This window comes from Neofelis nebulosa, chromosome 2 (assembly GCF_028018385.1).
Source record: "Neofelis nebulosa isolate mNeoNeb1 chromosome 2, mNeoNeb1.pri, whole genome shotgun sequence".
NCBI lineage: Eukaryota > Metazoa > Chordata > Mammalia > Carnivora > Felidae > Neofelis > Neofelis nebulosa.
In genome coordinates this window covers 116,003,791-116,024,244 of record NC_080783.1, presented here as the reverse complement: position 1 = coordinate 116,024,244, position 20,454 = coordinate 116,003,791, and the positions used below count along the sequence as shown (strand labels likewise).

At 42.3% G+C, this 20,454-nt stretch overlaps 1 long non-coding RNA gene across 1 annotated transcript; it reads right to left on the bottom strand.

The window, feature by feature from the left end:
* Positions 1-1,756: 1,756 nt before the first annotated feature.
* On the bottom strand, positions 1,757-20,445 carry LOC131503953 (uncharacterized). The gene is made up of 3 exons (XR_009257706.1): positions 20,230-20,445; positions 2,324-2,449; positions 1,757-1,927 (listed from the first exon to the last, which is right to left on the bottom strand). It is a non-coding gene; the product is annotated as an uncharacterized LOC131503953 (long non-coding RNA).
* Between the last annotated feature and the right edge of the window lie 9 nt (positions 20,446-20,454).

The window sequence follows — 20,454 nt, the reverse complement described above, 5'->3', positions numbered from 1 at the left end:
TTTAACCCACTGAGCCATCCAGATGCCTATAATCTGCGTATTCCTAATTTAATACACCAGCTACAGCCCCTCAACACAGATAAACAGAAGGAAGGGAACTAGATGTGTAAATCGTTGATTTTTTTCTTCTGCACTCCTGGCTGGGCTTTCATAGCAGGAGAGATACTCAGAATAGGATGGTCAGGCCAAGCGGTTCAGGGGAGAGCATGTGTTGTGGATCCCACGTGCTCTTTGAAACTTAAGAACTCTAAAATACAGTGAATATGTGAGTGTGAATAAAAACACTACAATAGGGGCACCTGGGTGGCTCAGTCAGTCAAGCGACCGACTCCTGATTCCGGCTCAGGTCATGAATTCATGATTCGTCAGATCGAACCCTGTGCTGGGCTCTGCTCTCTCTCTCAAAATAAGTAAATAAACTTAAAAAAGAAAAGAAAAGAGAAAAGAAAAAAGAAAAAAGAGAAGAAGAGAAAAGAAAAGAAAAGAAAAGAAAAGAAAAGAAAAGAAAAGAAAAAAAAGAAAAGCAGGGGCGCCTGGGTGGCTCAGTCACTTGTGCATCTGACTTCAGCTCAGGTCATGATTTCACTGCTCATGTGTACGAGCCCCACGTCGGGCTCTATGCTGACAGCTCAGAACCTGGAGCCTGCTTCCAATTCTGTGTCTCCCTGTCTCTCTGCCCCTCTCCCACTCACACTCTCTTTCTCTCAAAAAAAAAAAAGTTAAAAAAATTTTTAAAAAGCAAATAGATAGATAGATAGATTTTTAATTTTTATTTTTTATTTAGGGGAGCCTAGGTGGCTCAGTCAGTTAAGTGTCTGACTTCCACTCAGGTCATGCTCTCACGGTTTGGTTTGTAGGTTCGAGCCCTATATCAGGCTCTGTGCTGACAACTCAGAGCCTGGAACCCTGCTTCCCATTCTGTGTCTCCCTCTCTCTCTGCCCCTCCACCACTTGTTCTCTGTATCTCTCTCAAAAAAATAAATAAACATAAAAAAATTTTTAATTTATTTATTTAGAGAGAAAGAGTGCATGCACATGAATAGGGGAGAGGCAGAAAGAGAGGGAGAGAGAGAATCCCAAGCAGGCTCTAAGATGTCAGCATGGAGCCCCATGAGGGGCTCAATCCCATGAACTGTGAGATCATGACCTGAGCAGAGATCAAGAGTTGGACACTTAACTGAATGTACCACCCAGGCACCCCAAGAAAAGGATGCTTAGTTATACATCGTGTTGGAACAACTGTGTATTTTTTAAAAATTTTTTTTTTTTTTTTTTTTTTTTGTCAACATTTTTAAATTTATTTTTGGGACAGAGAGAGACAGAGCATGAACGGGGGAGGGGCAGAGAGAGAGGGAGACACAGAATCGGAAACAGGCTCCAGGCTCCGAGCCATCAGCCCAGAGCCTGACGCGGGGCTCGAACCCACGGACCGCGAGATCGTGACCTGGCTGAAGTCGGACGCTTAACCGACTGCGCCACCCAGGCGCCCCTTAAAAAATTTTTTTTAATGTTTATTTATTTTTGAGACAAAGAGAGACAGAGCATGAATGGGGGAGGGGCAGAGAGAGAGGGAGACAAAGAATCGGAAGCAGGCTCCAGGCTCTGAGCCATCAGCCCAGAGCCTGACGTGGGGCTCTAACTCACGAACCGTGAGATCGTGACCTGAGCTGAAGTCGGACGCTCAACCGACTGAGCCACCCAGGCGCCCCATGTGTATTTTTAAAAAATGTTTTATTTATTTTTGAGAGAGTATGAGAGTGGGAAGGGCTGAGGTAGGGGGACAGAAGATCTGAGGCAGGCTCTTTGCTGACAGCAGCAAACCCAATATGGGGCTTGAACTCATGAACCATGAGATCATGACCTAAGCCAAAGTCAGACACTTGACCAACTGAGCTACCCAGGCTCCCTGGAACAACTGGGTATTGATCTGGAAGAAAATAAAGTTAGATACATTATCTCCTACCATATACAAAACAAAAATCCAGAGAATAAAGATCCAAATGTTAGAAAGTGAAACAAATAAGCAAAATAAAGTATAAAGACTATGTGTAAGTAATTCATAGAAGAAGAGAATTGAGTATAACACTCCTCATCAACATAATGGAAATTATTTTTCACTATCAGATGGGCAAAAATTTAAAGACTGATACTATCTAATGGTTTTGAGAGTGTGGGGATATCTGGCACATTCTAATTACATAGTCATACACTACTCATGAGAGTAAAAGTTTGATATGATCTGTATTAGTTGGTTTGGGCTGCCATAACAAAATACAGGTATCACAGCCTGGGTAGCTTAAACGATAGAAATTAATTTTCTCACAGTTCTGCAGGCTGGAAGATTAAGGTCAAGGTGCCACCAACAAGGCTGGTTTCTGGCAACACTTCTATTCCTGGCTTAGAGATGACTGTCTTCTTGCTATGTTCTTGGATGGCCTTTCTTCCATGCCTATGGAGACAGAGAGTGCACAGAGATTTTTTTTTTTTTTTAATTAGAGAGAGAGAGAGAGCAAGCATGTGCTGGGGAGAAGGGAAGATGGAGAGAGAGAGGGAGAGGGAGAGGGAGAGAGAGAGAGAGAGAGAGAGAGAGAGAGAGAGAGAGAGAATCCCAAGTAGGCTCCATGCTCAGTGCAGAGCCTGATGCAGGGGTCTATCCCATGACCCTGGGATTAGGATCTGAGCTGAAATCAAAAGTCAGACATTCAACTGACAGAGCCATCCAGGTGCCCCTCTTCCTCTTCTGATAAAAAGAAACACCAGTCCTATAGGATTAGGGCCCCACTCATACCACCACATTTAACCTTAATTACCTCCTTAAAGGCCCTATCTCTAAGTACTGTCACATTGGGGATTAGAGCTTTAACATGTGAATTTTGGTAGAGGGGTAATCACAGTTCAGTCCAAAACACAATCTTTCTGAAAATAAGCTGCTAGCATCTATTAAAACAAAAAAATGTGCTTATTCACAATAGGCAACAGGTGGAAACAACCCAGATACCAATGAATAGATGAATGAGTAAACAAAATGTGGTATATACATACCATGGACTATTATTCAGCTTTAAAAAATAATGAAATTTTTACATATGCTACAACATGGATGAACCTTGAAAACATTATGCTAAGTAAAAGAAGCCAGACACAAAAAGACAAATATTATATGATGCCACTCACTATGATGTATACAGAACAGGTAAATTCATAAAGACATAAAGTAGTATAGAGGTTACCAGGGCCTGTGGGGAAGGATGGTTATTTGTTGATGGATACAAGGTTTCTATTTGGGGTGATGAAAAGGTTCTGGAAATGGATAATGGTGATGGTTGCACAGCATTGTGAATACACTTAATGTCACTGAATTGTACACTTAAAATGGTTAATATGGTAAATTATGTTATGTATATTTTACTACAATAAAAGAGACAAAAAATTTAAATATGCACTCCAATTTATACAATGAATACCACACAGAAAAAAAAAACACCCTACTCTTACAGTAACATAGATGAATCTCAAATACATATGGTTGAGCAAAAGCCAAGCACAAAAGAGTACCGCGTCATTTGTTTATTTGAAGTTCAAGAACAGACAGACAAATCTAAATTAACGGATATCAGGAGGGTGGTTTCCTCTCAGGGGAGGATTATTGACTTGAAAGGGTATAAGGAAGGTTTCTGCAGAAAGATTTATACCTTGATCTAAATAGTGGTTACATGGACATATACATATATAAATTTTAATTGAGGACTGCCTGGGTAGCTCAGTCGGTTAATCTCGGCTCTGGTCATGATCTCAAAGTTTGTGAGTTCAAGACCCGAGTCGGGCTCTGCAGCACTGGCAGCTAGAGACCTGTTTGGGATTCTGTGTCTCCTTCTCTCTGCCCCTCCCCCTCTCTTTTGTGCTCTCCCTCTCTCAAAATAAATAAACATGAAACAATTTTTAATGGAATTATGCATCGGATTTGTGTACTATATGTATGCTGCATCCATAGAGAGTAAAGGTATGTATCTTTTGACTCAGTCTACAGAAACAAAAGCATCACTAGGTAACAATAAAAGTTTAAGAATTAAAAAAATTTTTTTAATGTTTATTTCAGAGAGAGAGAGAGAGAGAGAGAGAGAGAGACAGGGGGAGGGGTAGAGAGAGAGGGAGACACAGAGTCCAAAGCAGATTTCAGGCTTTGAGCTGTCAGCACAGAGACTTATGTGGGGCTCGAACCCACAAATCATGAGATCATGACCTGAGCCAAAGTCAGACCTTAACCACCAAGACACCCAGGCGCCCAGGAGATTACCAACTTTTGAAAGATATATTTGTATTGTTTGACTTGTATTTTGTCTTTGAAGTAAAAATGCTTCTCTAAAATAAATAAGTAAACAGTATTAGTAAGGAAAAAAAATACATGATCATTATTGATATCTTGGAAGGAACTATGTCAAAATGTTAATGATTATCTCTAGATGGTAAGAGTAAAGATTAACTTCTGTTTTAAATATTTAAAATCAACTTTGTCAAGGCATAATTTATGTACAGGAAAACTCACTATTGAGTGTTTTCTACTGTAAACTTTTCGGTATTTGTACACTGTAAAAATGAATGACAGCATTCTCAGACAATGGTAGTGGCATGATTTTTTAATCTCACCAAATTCTCTCTTAAGAAAACGAGGGTTGTCTGGGTGGCTCAGTCAGTTAAGTGTCCGGCTCTTGATTTCAGCTCAGAGCATGATCTCAAGGTTTGTGAGTTCAAGCCCTGCATCAGGCTCCATGCTGACAGCATAGAGCTTGCTTGGGATTTTCTCTCTCTCTCCTCCTCCTCCCTCCCTCTCTCTCTCTCTCAAAATAAATAAATAAACTGTAAAAAAAAAAAAAAAAAAAGGAGAGAACTAGACAGCAAACCAAAATCCTATCAACTTTGTTTCCAATGATTACAAAATTAGGTGACAAGTTGTCCCCGAGACACCCAAACATTAGTGGGTAAGGACGAACTGATGCAGGAGGGCTGGGTTTAAGTGATGAGGGAGTCTCAGGCAGGCTGAGGGCAAAATACATGCTAGCACACCCCTCCCGCAGGTGGGATGTGTGTGACATTCCTCAGGCACTCCTGGCTACCCAAGGACAAAAAAAAGGAAAGAAAACAAATAGCCAACTGATAGAGATCACAGTCATACAGGACTTGGGTCTCCATCCTTGTCTCCACCCAAGGACAAAAAAAAGGAAAGAAAACAAATGGCCAAGTAATAGAGATCACAGTCATACAGGACTTTGGGTCTCCATGGAGACTTGGGTCTCCATCTAGTAAATTACAAGAAAAAGGCAATCTTATCAATAGCTTAAGCTCTAGAATCCTAGAGACTCAGTTTCCTGGAGCCCCAACATCACCTCTCCACAGTGATACAGGGAACAAAGGCAGAAGGAAATGGCAGGTAAAATTAAGTCTCCTTATAACCTGCAGCCCATTGACTAATACCTGAGGCTGGCAGAGTAAAACGTTTTCCCAGGAACTCCCTACTGTCTTAACGCTAATGCTTTGCTAGAGGGAAAAACCACCTTAGCTGGACAATAGCAAGGCCTCAGGTATCTCCGGAGTCCTCTTTAGCACATCAAAGTCCTTCTGGAGGCCTCCCTTTTGTCTATACCTCCCCAACTCCATAGTATGTAACCAGCCATTCTTCACAACCCAGCGCAGCTCTTTCTGCCCATGGGTCCTGTCCCTATGCTTTAATAAAATCACCTTTTTGCACCCATGCCTTAATAAAATCACCTTTTTGCACCAAAGATGTCTTCAAGAATTCTTTCTTGGCCGTGGGCTCTGGACCACCCCACCATCACCCCAAAACCTCATCACAAGGACCCAGAGTAGATCCCAACCACCCACCATCACCCCAAAACTTCATCATGAGGACCCAGAGCAGGTCCCACAGGACCAGCCCAGAGGGTCTTGGCTTCGTACAGGATGGAAATCAAATGCAAGACCAGAGAAAGGAAGAGCAGCATTCACTGAGAGGTTTTTTTTTCATGAGGTCTCTTCAGTTTCACTGTCTCAAAGGGACCCCATGAAAAAAGCCATTTTTTCCCTTTGCTCCTTGCCCAGCTTCAATTCTTGCTCAGACCTGCACACCCCCCCCCCCCCCAACACACACACTCAACACCTGTCTTGTAATGCAGATAAAATATGTCCTCCTTGTAAGGGACAAAGAGCTAATGTTATCTTTGGAGTCTTCCAAAGACAACATCTATGGAGTTTACCAGGAGGAGTGTACATCCTCCGAGACCCCTGGCTTCAGGAAATGAGTGACTTACGATGGACACCTGGACCCCATCCTTGTTCTGACCAGTTCCCAGATGCCTAAGAGGACATGTGAATAAGACCACAATTGCCAATAAAAACCCCAGGCCCCAAGCAAAAACGATATTTCATGCTCTTTCCCTTTCCGAGTCTCCTGGATGCTCTGTGTCTCTCTCTCTCTCTATTTTTTTTCAGTCAACTCTGCCTTCACTTCCTGCTGGCTCACGGTTGACTTCCATCCTGTGTGAAGCCAAGGGTCCTCCTGGCTAGTCCTGGGGTTCCCCTTCTTTGGGTCCTCGGGCTGGCCTGTCTGCATCACCTTCAGTTTCCCTGTCTCAAAATCGCCACTACCTAAAAGACCTGTGAGTTTTTGGAATATGTGTGGGAGAGAAACACCTGAAAACAGGAGATCCCAAAACAGCTAAGAGGCATTCATTGGAAAACACAGCAGGCTAATTTGAAACAGCAGTTGAAACAGAAAAGGGCTATGCCCAATCCAATGGCTGAGAAGGCAAGGGGATCCAGGTCTGAAGTGGCTGGAGTAGTCTGGGTCCCAGGAACTCCCAAACTGACCCGCAAGGCTCCCTTCTAGGATAGTGCTACACACTGAGAAGAAACTGCTGGAAGCAGAGAAAAAATTAATCAGAACAGGGATAACACAGCCAAAGGAAGAGAAGGTGTAGATAAAGGGGAGGAGGGAGGGTGCACCTGGGTGGCCAGTCAGTTGAACATCTGACTCTGGATTTGGGCTCAGGTCATGGTCCCAGGGTCGTGAGTTCGAGCCTCGCGTTGGGCTCCGCACTGAGCGTGGAGCCTGCTTAAGATTCTCTTTCCCTCTGCCTCTCTCCCCACAAAAGGGGAGAAGGAGAACCAAGCTAGGAAACCGTACAGAGCACGCTAGGTTTTCTGAAGCATTACACAAAACACAACAGCAGAGGGGGCTCTGTGAAGTTAGAAAAGCTATCCTGAACCACGACTCCTACAAGTTCAGGAAAACAATTGTTTCCAAAAAAAAAATGAGAGAAAAGACTCATGGGCAAATCCCACACAAAGTTATTCTAACAAGAATGAGAATAGGGAGAATAACATCCCTACAGGCAATGGAAGCATGCCAGACAGATGTTCCCACAAGCAGAATAATCTAATTCACTATTTCCAAACGAGCTGAAAGATTTCCTCAGTAGAAAATGATACAAGAAATAAAAGAACAACATAAGTCAGAATTTGAAAAAAATGCAAGTGTGGGTGACTCACCTCAGGAAATCATTGGAAATAAAAGAAAAAGTCTTTTCAGAAATGAAGACTATAAACTAAAAGGAATATAAGACTGAATAAATACAAAAGATAAAGCCCCAAGAGAAGCAGAATGTAAAAAAAAAATTAGGTTGAAAATAAATGAAAAGATATTAAGGATTCAAGAGCCAGTGACAAATACTAAAGACAGGTAAAGATCAGGAGCAAATAATAGTAGACCTAAAGAAGAAAATCAAAGCAGGGGAAGAAGATAAATACAAAAAGATCAGGGCCCCTGGGTGGCTTGGTTAAGTGTCCGACTTCAGCTCAGGTCACCATCTCGTGGTTCATGAGTTCGAGCCCTGTGTTGGGCTCTGTGCTGACAGCTCAGAGCCTGGAGCCTGCTTCACATTCTGTGTCTCCCTCTCTCTCTGCCCTTTCGCCCACTCACTCTTGCTCGCTGTCTCTTGTGCTCAAAAATAAACATTAAAAAAAAAAAAAAGCTGGGGCACCTGGGTGGCTCGGTCAGTTGAGCGTCCGACTTCGGCTCAGGTCATGATCTCGCGGTTCGTGAGTTCGAGCCCCGCATCGGGCTCTGTGCCAACAGCTTGGAGCCTGGAGCCTGTTTCAGATTCTGTGTCTCCCTCTCTCTCTCTCTGACCCTCCCCCATTCATGCTCTGTCTCTCTCTGCCTCTCTCTGTCTCAAAAGTAAATAAACGTTAAAAAAAAAAATTTTAAAAAAAGCTGTAAATCAAGGGAAGAAATATTTTAAAGAACAAATACAAAAAAAAAGTTTTAACTTTTTAGAAATAATGTTGTAGAAATGATATTAATATATTGGTGGTACTATTAGTACTGTTATCCTGAGACTGTTGTAAACTGTGGGATAAAATAAATGAGTAATCCTGGGATATGTTAATTCTATAACCCCCTATGTCCTCGAGAAAACAGAGTCTCTTCTCATTGTGGAAGAAAAGAAATACAGATGTAATACAGACTAGGTTAAGTAAAAGGCTTGTGGTTATTTTATTTGAAGTGGAAGTATCAGTGTAAAATCTTGAGACACTTTGTTTTATATATATATATATATATATTTTTTTTTTTTTTCCCCCCTTCCTCTTCCCCTACCCCTTCCTTTTGTAAACAATTCTGGCCCAAAAGCCATGAGGTGGGCCCAAGCAAGACAGGCCTCTTGTGTGAGGCAGAGATGGATGCACTGTGGCCCAGTAGGAGATGTGAAGGAGACATCTAGGCAGGGAGGTAGCAGTGACAGTGACCTGAGATGGACCACTGGAGCCACAGTAGGCTAAAGGGAACATCTTCGTGAGGGGTGGGCCAGGTAGGCTGCTGGCATCAGAGCAGACTGAGGAGCTCACTGGCACAGGGCTGGGATAGCAAAGCAAGAGCACAGCAAGGAGAACTGAAGTCTGGGCGCCAGGAGGAGGATGTTCGTACAGGGATAGAGATGGTGGCAGTGACACGAGATGGGTCACACATAAGAAAGCTGATTAAAGGGGCGCCTGGGTGGCGCAGTCGGTTAAGCGTCCGACTTCAGCCAGGTCACGATCTCGCGGTCCGTGAGTTCGAGCCCCGCGTCAGGCTCTGGGCTGATGGCTCGGAGCCTGGAGCCTGTTTCCGATTCTGTGTCTCCCTCTCTCTCTGCCCCTCCCCCGTTCATGCTCTGTCTCTCTCTGTCCAAAAATAAATAAAAAACGTTGAAAAAAAAAAAAAAAAAAAAAAAAAAAAAAAAAAAAAGAAAGCTGATTAAAAAAATCATATAGTGGGGCGCCTGGGTGGCTCAGTCGGTTGAGTGTCCGAATTCAGCTCAGGTCATGATCTCATGGTTCGTGGGTTCAAGCCCTGCGTTGGGCTGTGTGCTGACAGCTCAGAGCCTGCAGCCTGCTTCAGATTGTGTCTCCAGCTCTCTCTGCTCCTCCCCCACTTGTGCTCTCTCTGTCTCTAAAATAAACATTAAAAAAAAAATCATATAGTGAGGGGCTCCAGGGTGGCTCAGTTGGTTGAGCATCTCTTGATTTCGGCTCAGGTCATGACCCCAGGGTCAGGCGGTTGAGCCCTACATTGGGCTACCATTCTCTCTCTGTGTCTCTCTGCCCCTCTCCTCCACTTGCGCTCTTGCTCTTTCTCCCTAAAATTAAAAAAAAAAAAAATCATACAGTGAAGCTAATGGTAGCCATGTTTCTCACTTTCAGAAAAAGGGAATTATAGAAATGAAAAGAGAGAAAATTAGAATATTCCCAGTGGTGTTGGATTGGAATTGGAGATATTGGTGTAAACTTAATAGTTTTTAATACCTATAGATAAGTATAGAAATAAATATTGATGTAAACGTACATGTGTAGCTCACTCCACTGAGAAGTCTTGTGAACATCAACATCTCCATAGTAAAAAGCTCACCTAAGGACCAAATCTTGGTTCCTAAATACTAGTCTCCACTAAAAGAAGTCAAGGCTCCTCGGAAAAATGGCTGACTCCAGGGCTTGTGTGGAGAGAAATTATGAGATGAGCCTAGAATATCCTGTTGTGCCAGAAAGGATGGGCTCAAAAATGATGGGGAAATGTTAAAAGGCTTGAAAGCACTGTTACTGGCCAAATCTGGAATAATTTGAGCACTGAAATGAATAATGTTTATATCCATGAATTTCTAAAAATACAAAAAATGTCGGGGCACCGGGGTGGCTCAGTTGGTTGAGTGTCCGGCTCTTGATTTTCGCTCAGGTCATGATCTTACAGTTTGTGGGTTTGAGCCCTGTTTGAGCCCCACTTTGGGCTCAGTGCTGACAGCACAGAGCCTGCTTGGGATTCTTTCTCTCTCTCAAAAATAAATAAACTTAAAACAATACAAAAATTGTCGCATTTAAATAATGATGGGGCAAAATCATCTTAAAAAGTCATTAAAGAATCAAGTTATCTTGCTTTTCTTTTTTTTTTAACTTTTTTTTTTAAGGTAGGCTCCACAGCCAATGTGGGGCTTGAACTCACCACCCTGAGATTGAGAGTCACATGTTCTACCAAATGAGCCAGGTGCGTCTTATCCCGCCTTCCTTACATGTGTTTAGCGCTGAGTAACCAAAAAATAGATAGGGTAAGTGTCTCTCTACGGAAATAGTCAAGCTAAGGAACGAAAATGAAATAGCAGATTCAAAACATCATTTTTTTGCAACACCAGTGAATTTACTGAACAGAAGCAATTGTTAACATCACAAAAAAGAGAGACAATCAGACACAATGGGCCTCCAATGAAAGAATACACCACCACCTACAGTCTTGCCAAAGGCATCCAACCTGGGTCTGATCAGACCTCTGGGTTGAGCTGCCCACATCCAGAAAAGCAGAGGAGAGAGGAACACAGTGAGTTACACTATTAGTATACAATCAGCAAAACCCAGGCTGTAGGCAGAAGGTCTGGACATCTGTAGTCAGACATCTGGAGTCTTCAATGGATAAACGGTTAGGAAAAGAAAGGGATGGAAGAGGAAATCTGTACATTCAGTAATCTTCAAAATAGAAGATTGTTTCATGACCTCCACACGAGGTGGAATGAAAGCAGTTCCCATGAGCTCAAGGTGAGATAGATTAAGGGAAAGGTTAGACAGCAATTTTTTTTTTTTATGACATGACCTTTTATTTTTATTCTTATTTCTTTTTAAAGTAGGCTCTACACCCAACGTGGGGCTTGAACTCCTGACACCAGGATCAAGGGTTGCATGCTTCACTGAGCCAGCCAGGCATCCTAAAGGACAATCTGAGATGAGATGGGAGGGGCAGGGTGTTGGGAGGGCCAGGAGGCCTGAGCTGCGCCCTCAGGGAAAATCAGCCACATGTAAGTAACAAAACTTTCCGCAACCTAATTCTAATCATCGTGTCAAGTGTGAACAGTTCCTCTAACAACCAAAGTTTTCTGCTTGAAGAGCTTTATTTTCTATTGTCAGTGTAAGGAATTATCTTTAAGCCATTTTTTTTTTTTTTTAACATTTATTTATTTTTGAGACAGAGAGAGACAGAGCATGAACGGGGGAGGGGCAGAGAGAGAGGGAGACACAGAATCGGAAGCAGGCTCCAGGCTCCGGGCCATCAGCCCAGAGCCTGACGCGGGGCTCGAACTCACGGACCGCAAGATCGTGACCTGAGCCGAAGTCGGACGCTCAACCGACTGAGCCACCCAGGCGCCCCATCTTTAAGCCATTTTAATTGTTTGGAATTCCATAGCTTTTAAGTTTGACATTTACCAACTTCTCATTCTAAATTCATTTTTTCATTTGAAAAGATGACATAATTTAAAACTTAAAAAAATTTTTTTTAATGTCTATTTTTGAGAGAGACAGAGCGAAAAAATTATGACATAATTTAAAACTTAAAAAAATTTTTTTAACATTTATTTATTTTTGAGAGACAGAGCGAAAAAATTATGACATAATTTAAAACTTAAAAAAATTTTTTTAGGGGCGCCTGGGTGGCGCAGTCGGTTAAGCGTCTGACTTCAGCCAGGTCACGATCTCGCGGTCCGTGAGTTCGAGCCCCGCGTCAGGCTCTGGGCTGATGGCTCGGAGCCTGGAGCCTGTTTCCGATTCTGTGTCTCCCTCTCTCTCTGCCCCTCCCCCGTTCATGCTCTGTCTCTCTCTGTCCCAAAAAAAAAAAAAAAAAAAAAAACATTAAAAAAAAAATTTTTTTTTAACGTTTATTTATTTTTGAGAGAAAGAGAGCAGAAGTAGGAGAGCGGCAGAGAGAGGGAGACACAGAATCGGAAGCAGGCTCCAGGTTCCGAGCTGTCAGCACAGGGCCTGATACGGAGCTCGAACCCATGAACCATGAGATCATGACCGGAGCCAAAGTCGGACACTCAACCCACTGAGCCACCCAGGTGCCCCAACATATTTAAAATTTTAAGTAGTTATAACTGGAGCACTTTTAGCATATCTTCACTATTTTATCCAACTGGACACGTTCCAACCAAGAATCAAAGGGTAATAAAAAAATAATAATTCTACAGATTTTAGAATGGAAATAATAAAAATAAGTGGTTTTTCTTAGTCCTAACTATCCCTAAAAGGCAAGAGGAAATGAAAAGACTCTATATTGATTTGTATATAATGATACTGAGAAGAATAACATGTCATTAAAAAGGGCTAAAGATTGAAAAACAAAACAAAACCAAACTTAGAATACATGCCAAATCAAAGAAGTGGGAAAGACTGGAGGATAGTGTCCAGGGAAGCACGCCTTCTTGATAAAACTATAAAGAAATACAAGGGAGGGTGCACTGATTTCCTGTCAGGTTATGATCTCATGAGACTGAGCCCCAGGTCAGCATAGAGTCTACTTGGGATTCTCTCTCTCTCCTTCTCTCTCTTCCCCTCCCCTGCACTCTCTCTCTCTTTCACAAAATAAACTTAGAAAAAAATAAAACTTATTACAAAAAAGAAATACAAGGGAGTGATGATTACAAAAGTCAGGAATAGTAGCTACTTTTTAGGGGCAAAGCGAGAATTGTGATTAGGACTGGGTGGGATAGTTGGAGTGGTTCCATTTCTTGATCTAGATGGTAGTTTCAAGGGTGGTTGCCTTACAATAATTCATCAAGTCATATATTTGTTTTGCGTGATCTTCTGTGTTTTATTTTTCAACTATAAAGGTAAAAAAACAGATGCATTTCTGTATCCAGATGCGGTTGGTTGATAATGCCTCCTCCTTCCCCTTCTCCTCCTCCTCATTTATTTATTTATTTATTTACTTATTTATTTATGGGGGAAAAAAAAAGATAGATCTACTTCCCTAACCCTGCAACCTGTAAATGTTACCTTATTTAGAAAAAAGGTGTTTGCAGTTGTCATTTAAGGAAGGATCTTTACTTTTCTTTTTTCTTTTCTTTATAATTTTTTTAAGTAGGCTCCATGCCCAGTGTGGGGCTTGAACTCACGACCCAGAGATCACGAGTTGGATGCTCTACCAATTGAGCCACCCAGGTGTCCCTAAAGGAAGGATCTTTAATTTTTTTTTAATGTTTATTTATTTTTTTTGAGAGAGAGACAGAGTGTGAGCAGGGGAGGGGCAGTGAGAGAGGGAGACACAGAATCCGAAGCAGGCTCCAGGCTCTGAGCTGTTAGCACAGAGCCTGACATAGGGCTGGAACTCACAAGCCATGAGATCCTAACCTGAGCCAAAGTTGGATACTTAACCAACCAAGCCACCCAGGGGCCCCAGGAAGGGTCCTTAAATGAAGAGAATATAATGAATTATCTGGGCAGGCCCTAAAGGTAATCATAAGTGTCCTTAAAAGAGAAAGGCAGAGGGGGATTTGACCCAGAGGAGAAGGTGACATGAGGACAAAGAGTGATGTACCCACAGGTCAAAGAACCCTCCAGAGAGGTTGTGGCCCTGCTGACGCCTTGACTTCAGACTTCTGGCTTCTAGAACTGTGTGAGGATACATTTCTGTTGTTTTAAACCACTGTGGTTTGTTATTTGTTACAGCAAATGAATGCACCAGGTAAGTCATGGCAGGTCAGTCATCCTACTGCAGCAAGAATCTAGATAGATTACAAAAAACACATTATTTATTTGTTTGTTTATTTATTTATTTATTTATTTATTTATTAAAGTTTTTGTTTCTTTGAGAGAGAGAGAGAACACATGCACACAAACAGGGGAGGGGCAGAGAAAGAGGGTGAGAGAGAATCCCAAGCAGGCTCTGTGCTGTCACCATGGAGCCTGGCATGGGGCTTGATCTCACGAATCATGAGATCATGACCTGAGCCAAAACCAAGAGTTGGACACTTAGCCAACTGAGCCAGCCAGGCGCCCCCCACAAGTATATTTTTTAAAAAAGCACCAAAAGGCTGTGGAAGGAATGAGGACCAGGTGACATAAAATCCAGAGATGGAAAAACCTTTCTGAGTTAAGTTGAGCACAGGCTGAGGTTAAAGCATAATCTAGGCAGAATGCCTCTATTTGGGAAAGAGAAATCACACTTTTGGTGGTCATTCAAAACTGGAAAATTGGAGTGACAAGTTGAAAACTGAGGGGGCCTCTAACAGTGGCTAGTTTATCCATGGAACATTTGCTGAACTCTTGGAATGTGCAGGAGGCTGGAGAGGCTGACTAGAAGCTTCTAAAAGGCAGACTAACTCTCCCAGTCTGGAATTATTGGTTAGGAAATAAAGACCTGTTGAGTCAGAGGAAGAACCTCAACTTCCAACTGGTCTCCTCTTCAAGATATCTGCCAGATTCGGGGCGCCTGGGTGGCTCACTGCATTGAGTGTTTGACTTCGGCTCAGGTCATGATCTTACGGTTTATGAGTTCAAGCCTTGTGTTGAGCTCTGTGCTGACAGCTCAGAGCCTAGAGCTTGCTTCAGATTCTGTGTCTCCCTCTCTCTCTGCCCCTCCCCTGCTCGTGCTCTGTCTCTCTCTCTCTCAAATAAAGATATTAAAAAAAAAAAAAAGACATCTGCCAGATTCTGAGCTGCATGGAGCAGGAACCTGGAGAGTCAGCTCAATCTTCTTTAGTATTTTGGGGCTAAGGAGATGAAGACCTGCCCAGTTTTCAATCAGAAGGTTGTGAGGAACATGTGAGGAACATGTCTGAAGAATATGAGCAAATCAGACTGAAACAGCAACCTGACCCTGACACCGCTTAATTCCTGACTAGATTGAGTTGATCAGCCCCTCACCCTATCTGCCTGAAAGAAAAAAGGGAGAATGTTCTCTGTTGGAAAAGAACATGATATGGAGCCTCTAGAATTATTAATCATTTCTGGAAAAAAAGAAAAAAATATTCTATTTGCATAGAGTAAAAGAAACATGACCAAAATGAAAAGAAAAAAAAGAAGAAAATGCACAGATGATCCAGATACTAGAGTCAGCATACAAGAATGTAAAAATAACCTAGATTAACATATTAATGAAGAGTGAAAACAATGAACATAATAGATGAAAATATGGAAAATTTAAATAGAATTGGAATCCATAAAAAAGTCAAATGGACATTTTAGAACTGAAAAAAAAATCTGAAGAATTCAATGTAAGGATTTAACAGCAGATTGGACAAAGTAGAACATAGGGTTAGTGAATTGGAAGACAGGTCAATAGAAAATACTCAAGTTGGAGGCACCTGGGTGGGTCAGTGGGTTAAGAGTCTGACTCTTGATTTCAGCTCAGGTCACAATCCCAGAATTGTGGGACTGAGCCCCACATTGAGCTCTGTGCTGACAGTGCAGAGGCTGCTTGGGATTTTCTCTCTCTCTCTCTCTCTCTGTCTCTCTCTCTCTCTTTCGATGCCTCTCTCCCACTCATACTCTATCTCTCTCAAAATACATAAACATTAAAAAAATGTTTAAAAAATATATTTAAAGACAATACTCAAGTTGAAACGCAGATATCAAAAAGAGTGGAAAACAAGAAAGTATGAAGTAGGGTGCCTGAGTGGCTTAGTCAATTGAGCATCTGACTTCAGCTCATGTCATGATCTCACGGTTTATGAGTTTGAGCCCCACATTGGACTCGCTGCTGTCAGCGCAGAGCCCGCTTCAGATCCTCTGTCCCCATCTCTCTCTGCCCCTCCCTGGCTCTCTCTCTCTCAAAAATAAACATAAAAAAAAGAAAAAGAAAGAACGTATGAAGCACAGGGACATGCTCAAATAGATAGCATATCTGCAGTCTAAGAAGAGAAAGGAGAATTCTGGGCAAAAGCAATATCTGAAGAGATAATGGCTGAGAATTCTCAAAAACCAGTGAAAGATACCAACCCACAGATTCAAGAAGCTCAGCAAACCCAAGGAGGATAGATACAAATAAAACAACGCCTAGGTATATCCTCCTAACACTGCTGTACATCAAAGACACTGTTGAACATCTCAAAAGAAGTCAGAAGAAAGAAAACCACATTATCTTCAAAGAAACAACAGTATGACACTCCGGTGACTTCCTAACACAAACAGTGGAAGTCAGAAGATAATGAAATAACATCTTTAAAGTTCCAAAAGAAAGTAACCATCAACCCAGATTTCCATAGGAGAGGAAAAAAATGCCACCACAAAAAAAGTTTCAAAAAGACACTTTTACCAAAACATGTAAAAAAAGAATAAAGTTGGGGATCTTACACTTCGTGATTTCAAATCTTGCTACAAATCTACAGAAAGCAAAACAGTGTGGTACTGTCATAAAAACAGACACACAGACTAATGGGATACAACATAGAACCCAGTAATAAATCCTCACACATACAATCAATGAATTCCATGAGGTACAAATGCCATCCATTGAGGAAAAGACAGTCTTTCCAATAAATGATGTTGGGGAAACTGGATTTCCACACGCAAAGAATTAAGCTGGATCCTTACTTTATACCATATATAAAATTTAACTCAAAATGGATAAGAGACGCATGGAGTGCCAGGCTGGCTGTCAGTGGAACATGTGACTCTTTTTTTTTTCTTTTTTAACGTTTTATTTATTTTTGAGACAGGGAGAGACAGAGCATGAACAGGGGAGGGTCAGAGAGAGGGAGACACAGAATCTGAAACAGGCTCCAGGCTCTGAGCTGTCAGCACAGAGCCCGACGCAGGGCTCGAACTCACAGACCGCGAGATCATGGCCTGAGCCGAAGTCGGCCGCTTAACCGACTGAGCCACCCAGGTGCCCTGGAGCATGTGACTCTTGATCTTGGGGTTGTGACTTCAAGCCCCACATTGGGTATAGCGATTACTTAAAAATAAAATATTTTCTAAAAAGTGGATAAGACATCTAAATACAAGAGTTAAAGCTATAAAACTCTTAGAAGGAAACCAGAGGAGAGCTTCATTGACATTGAAGCATTAATAATTTCCTGTATATGAAGTCAAAAGTATGGGCAACAAAGGAGTAAATTGATAAATAGGGATACGTCAAAACTGAAAACTTCTGTGCATCAAAGGACACTGTTGAAAGGCAATTTCAGTTCCTGCCTTTGTGGGGACTTTTAGTTTGGCAGAGGAGACAGTATTACGGCAAGTGTGATGCATGCTGTGAGAGAGACACTGTAGAACTGAATTATAGAGGATGTAAAATTGCAAAAATCCTCAGGGAAGACCCATAGAGTAGTGCAGCTATGGCGAAGCTGGATAGGTTTTCTTTCTCATCTTTCTGTTATACCACCCCCCCCCCCACCCCCAGCAGGTCAGGAAATGATCCTTAACTCTTTTGGAGTTGAAGGTTCAAATTCCATTTCTCCTAAAAAGTAGAGTAGTGAAAATGTTTGTGAGGTGGTGGGGATGGTGGTTGCTATATTCCAATTTAGTCCAGTTTTATTTCTGTTCTGAGAATTTAAGGACATCCCCTATATTCAAGCATATCCTGACAGGTTTCAGGTTTCAAATCCAGTCCAGGGATTGACGATTTAAGAGCTTAAACTTTGGTGGGAGCTAAGTGTTAATTACACTCAAAGTTAACAGCCAACCATAGAAAATTAGGCACACTTAAAAAAGATTTTCCAGATAATATCAGACCTGCTTTAGAAAAGTGGGGCACCTGGTTGGCTCAGTAGGTTACACGTCGGACTCTTGATTTCAGCTCAGGTCATGATCTTGTGGCTTGTGGGTTGGAGCCCCGTGTTGGGCTCTGTGCTGACATCTCAGAGCCTACTTGGAATTCTCTCTCTTCCGCTCTCTCTGCCCCTCCCCTGCTCATGCTCTCTCTCTCTGTCTCAAAATTAATAAATACACATTAAAAAAATAGAAGAAAGAAACTTCCTAATTTCCCTTGTTTGTTTAATTTATGTCTTGTTTTCACCTCATAACAAAAGACAGGCTGGGAGCGCCTGGGTGGTTCAGTCGGTTGGGCGTCCAACTTCGGCTCAGGTCATGATCGCACGTTCATGAGTTCCAGCCCTGTGTCAGTCTCTGTGCTGACAGCTCAGAGCCTGGAGCCTGCTTCGGATTCTGTGTCTCCCTCTCTCTCTGTCCCTCTCCCCCTCGCAGTCTGTCTCTCTCAAAAATAAATAAACATTAAACAAAAAATTAAAAAAAAAAGACAGGCTGGTCACCTTCTTTTGAATATTGCATCATCAAATGTTGGTGGTTTGAGAGCCATTCTACTCTCAGGCTGGATGATTATAGATCCTTTCACTTTTCTTCATTTAGGCCTGATGGAATTTTGACTACCTGTTTGATCTCTGAAACTGGTACTGGCCCCACAAGAACCTTAATCTGAGGACCTAAGAAGGAGTGAGATCAAAACCAGCAAGCCATGAGACCACTTCTAAACAAGGACATAGCCAGTTAATTGCTGATTGATTGACTGATTGATTGATTTAAAGTTCATATAATGAGGGCTCTGGCAGCTACAAATAACAAAGTATTCGCGTAGTTTTCGAGGAATCCCAGTAAGCCATCATCCCACTGAGCACCTGCTATTTGTTCAAGTAAAACTGAGTGACCCAAGAGTCACTTGGAATATAGGGTTTGAGGAAGTGGCTATTAGAGAGAAAAATAAGTATATTTTTCAAGACCAAAGGTGATACAATGAATGTCAGTTGGGTGCCTCTAACACAAGATCTTGAAACTTCCCTTTCCAGGGTTTCATGACCCAATAAAATTTTTTGTTACTTAATTAGGTTAAGATTTCCTGCATTGCTTTGGTTCAAATTAACTCATGGAATTTTTAAAACAAAATTGATTTGGTTTCCCACTAAGTAAAAAATTTTTATTTTTTTTTTAATTTTTTTTTTCAACGTTTTTTTTTTTTTTTTTTTTTTTTTTTTGGGACAGAGAGAGACAGAGCATGAACGGGGGAGGGGCAGAGAGAGAGGGAGACACAGAATCGGAAACAGGCTCCAGGCTCCGAGCCATCAGCCCAGAGCCTGACGCGGGGCTCGAACTCACGGACCGCGAGATCGTGACCTGGCTGAAGTCGGACGCTTAACCGACTGCGCCACCCAGGCGCCCCTAAGTAAAAAATTTTTAATTCAAGTTGTGTAGGGAGGAGTGACAAAGTAGTGATTTCAGTTCACCAGTTTGATTTTAATTTTTAAAAAATGTTTATTTATTTTGAGATAGAGCCTGCGCACCAGCAGGGGAGGGGCCCAGAAAGAGAGAATCCCAAGCAGCCTCCCTGCTGCCAGTGCAGAGCCCAGCTCCCCTCCACCCAGATCTCATGAACCTTGAGATAATGACCTTAGCCAAAATCAAGAATCCTGGGCTTAACCCCCTTCGCCACCCAGGCGCCCCGCCCAGTTTCATTTTATATACTGTTCCAGTTCCTGCTACATAACCACATTGAAAAGGAAACTTCTGGAATTTGGTTTCATGCCCACAGTCAATGGAATTTTTCTGCTGCATACGAGGTGGGCAAGAGCATTTGACAATAAGAAAACTTTCAAATATCTGTCCAAGTTCTCACAGAGTGAGTGACCCACCTGAAATACCATACACCACAGGATTTGCACATCTGTATGATTCTTTTTTAAATCTGGGCTTGAAGACAGATTTACCTTCACTGTCTGTGTGGCCACGTAAAATCACTACACCACAAGACATATTTATAAAACGGGTCGAGTAATGCCTGCTATACAAGGCTGCTTTGAGAAATACACATGTTAAGAGATCCCGCGTTCACTGTTAGTTTCATATGGGCTTTTTGATAAAGATACAGAAAAAGGACAAGAGAATTTCTGCCTCCTCGCTCAGGATCAGTGTCTTGAAGTGGTTCCACATACCTACCTCCCAACCAACCTCCCCGACCTTGAATTTGTGCGTCAGAAACTGATCTAGTCCAGACTCTACTGCGCGGCGGCGCCGCGCTGCGACGTCACGCGATTCCACAACTCTGGGTCCCAGCCATCAACCACGACGAAGGTAGAAGGGCCTTGACCTCATCAACATGGCTACTGGAGGTGGCCGGCAGGAAGAAGGTGTGCCCACAGAGGGATCACTTCCGCTTCCGTT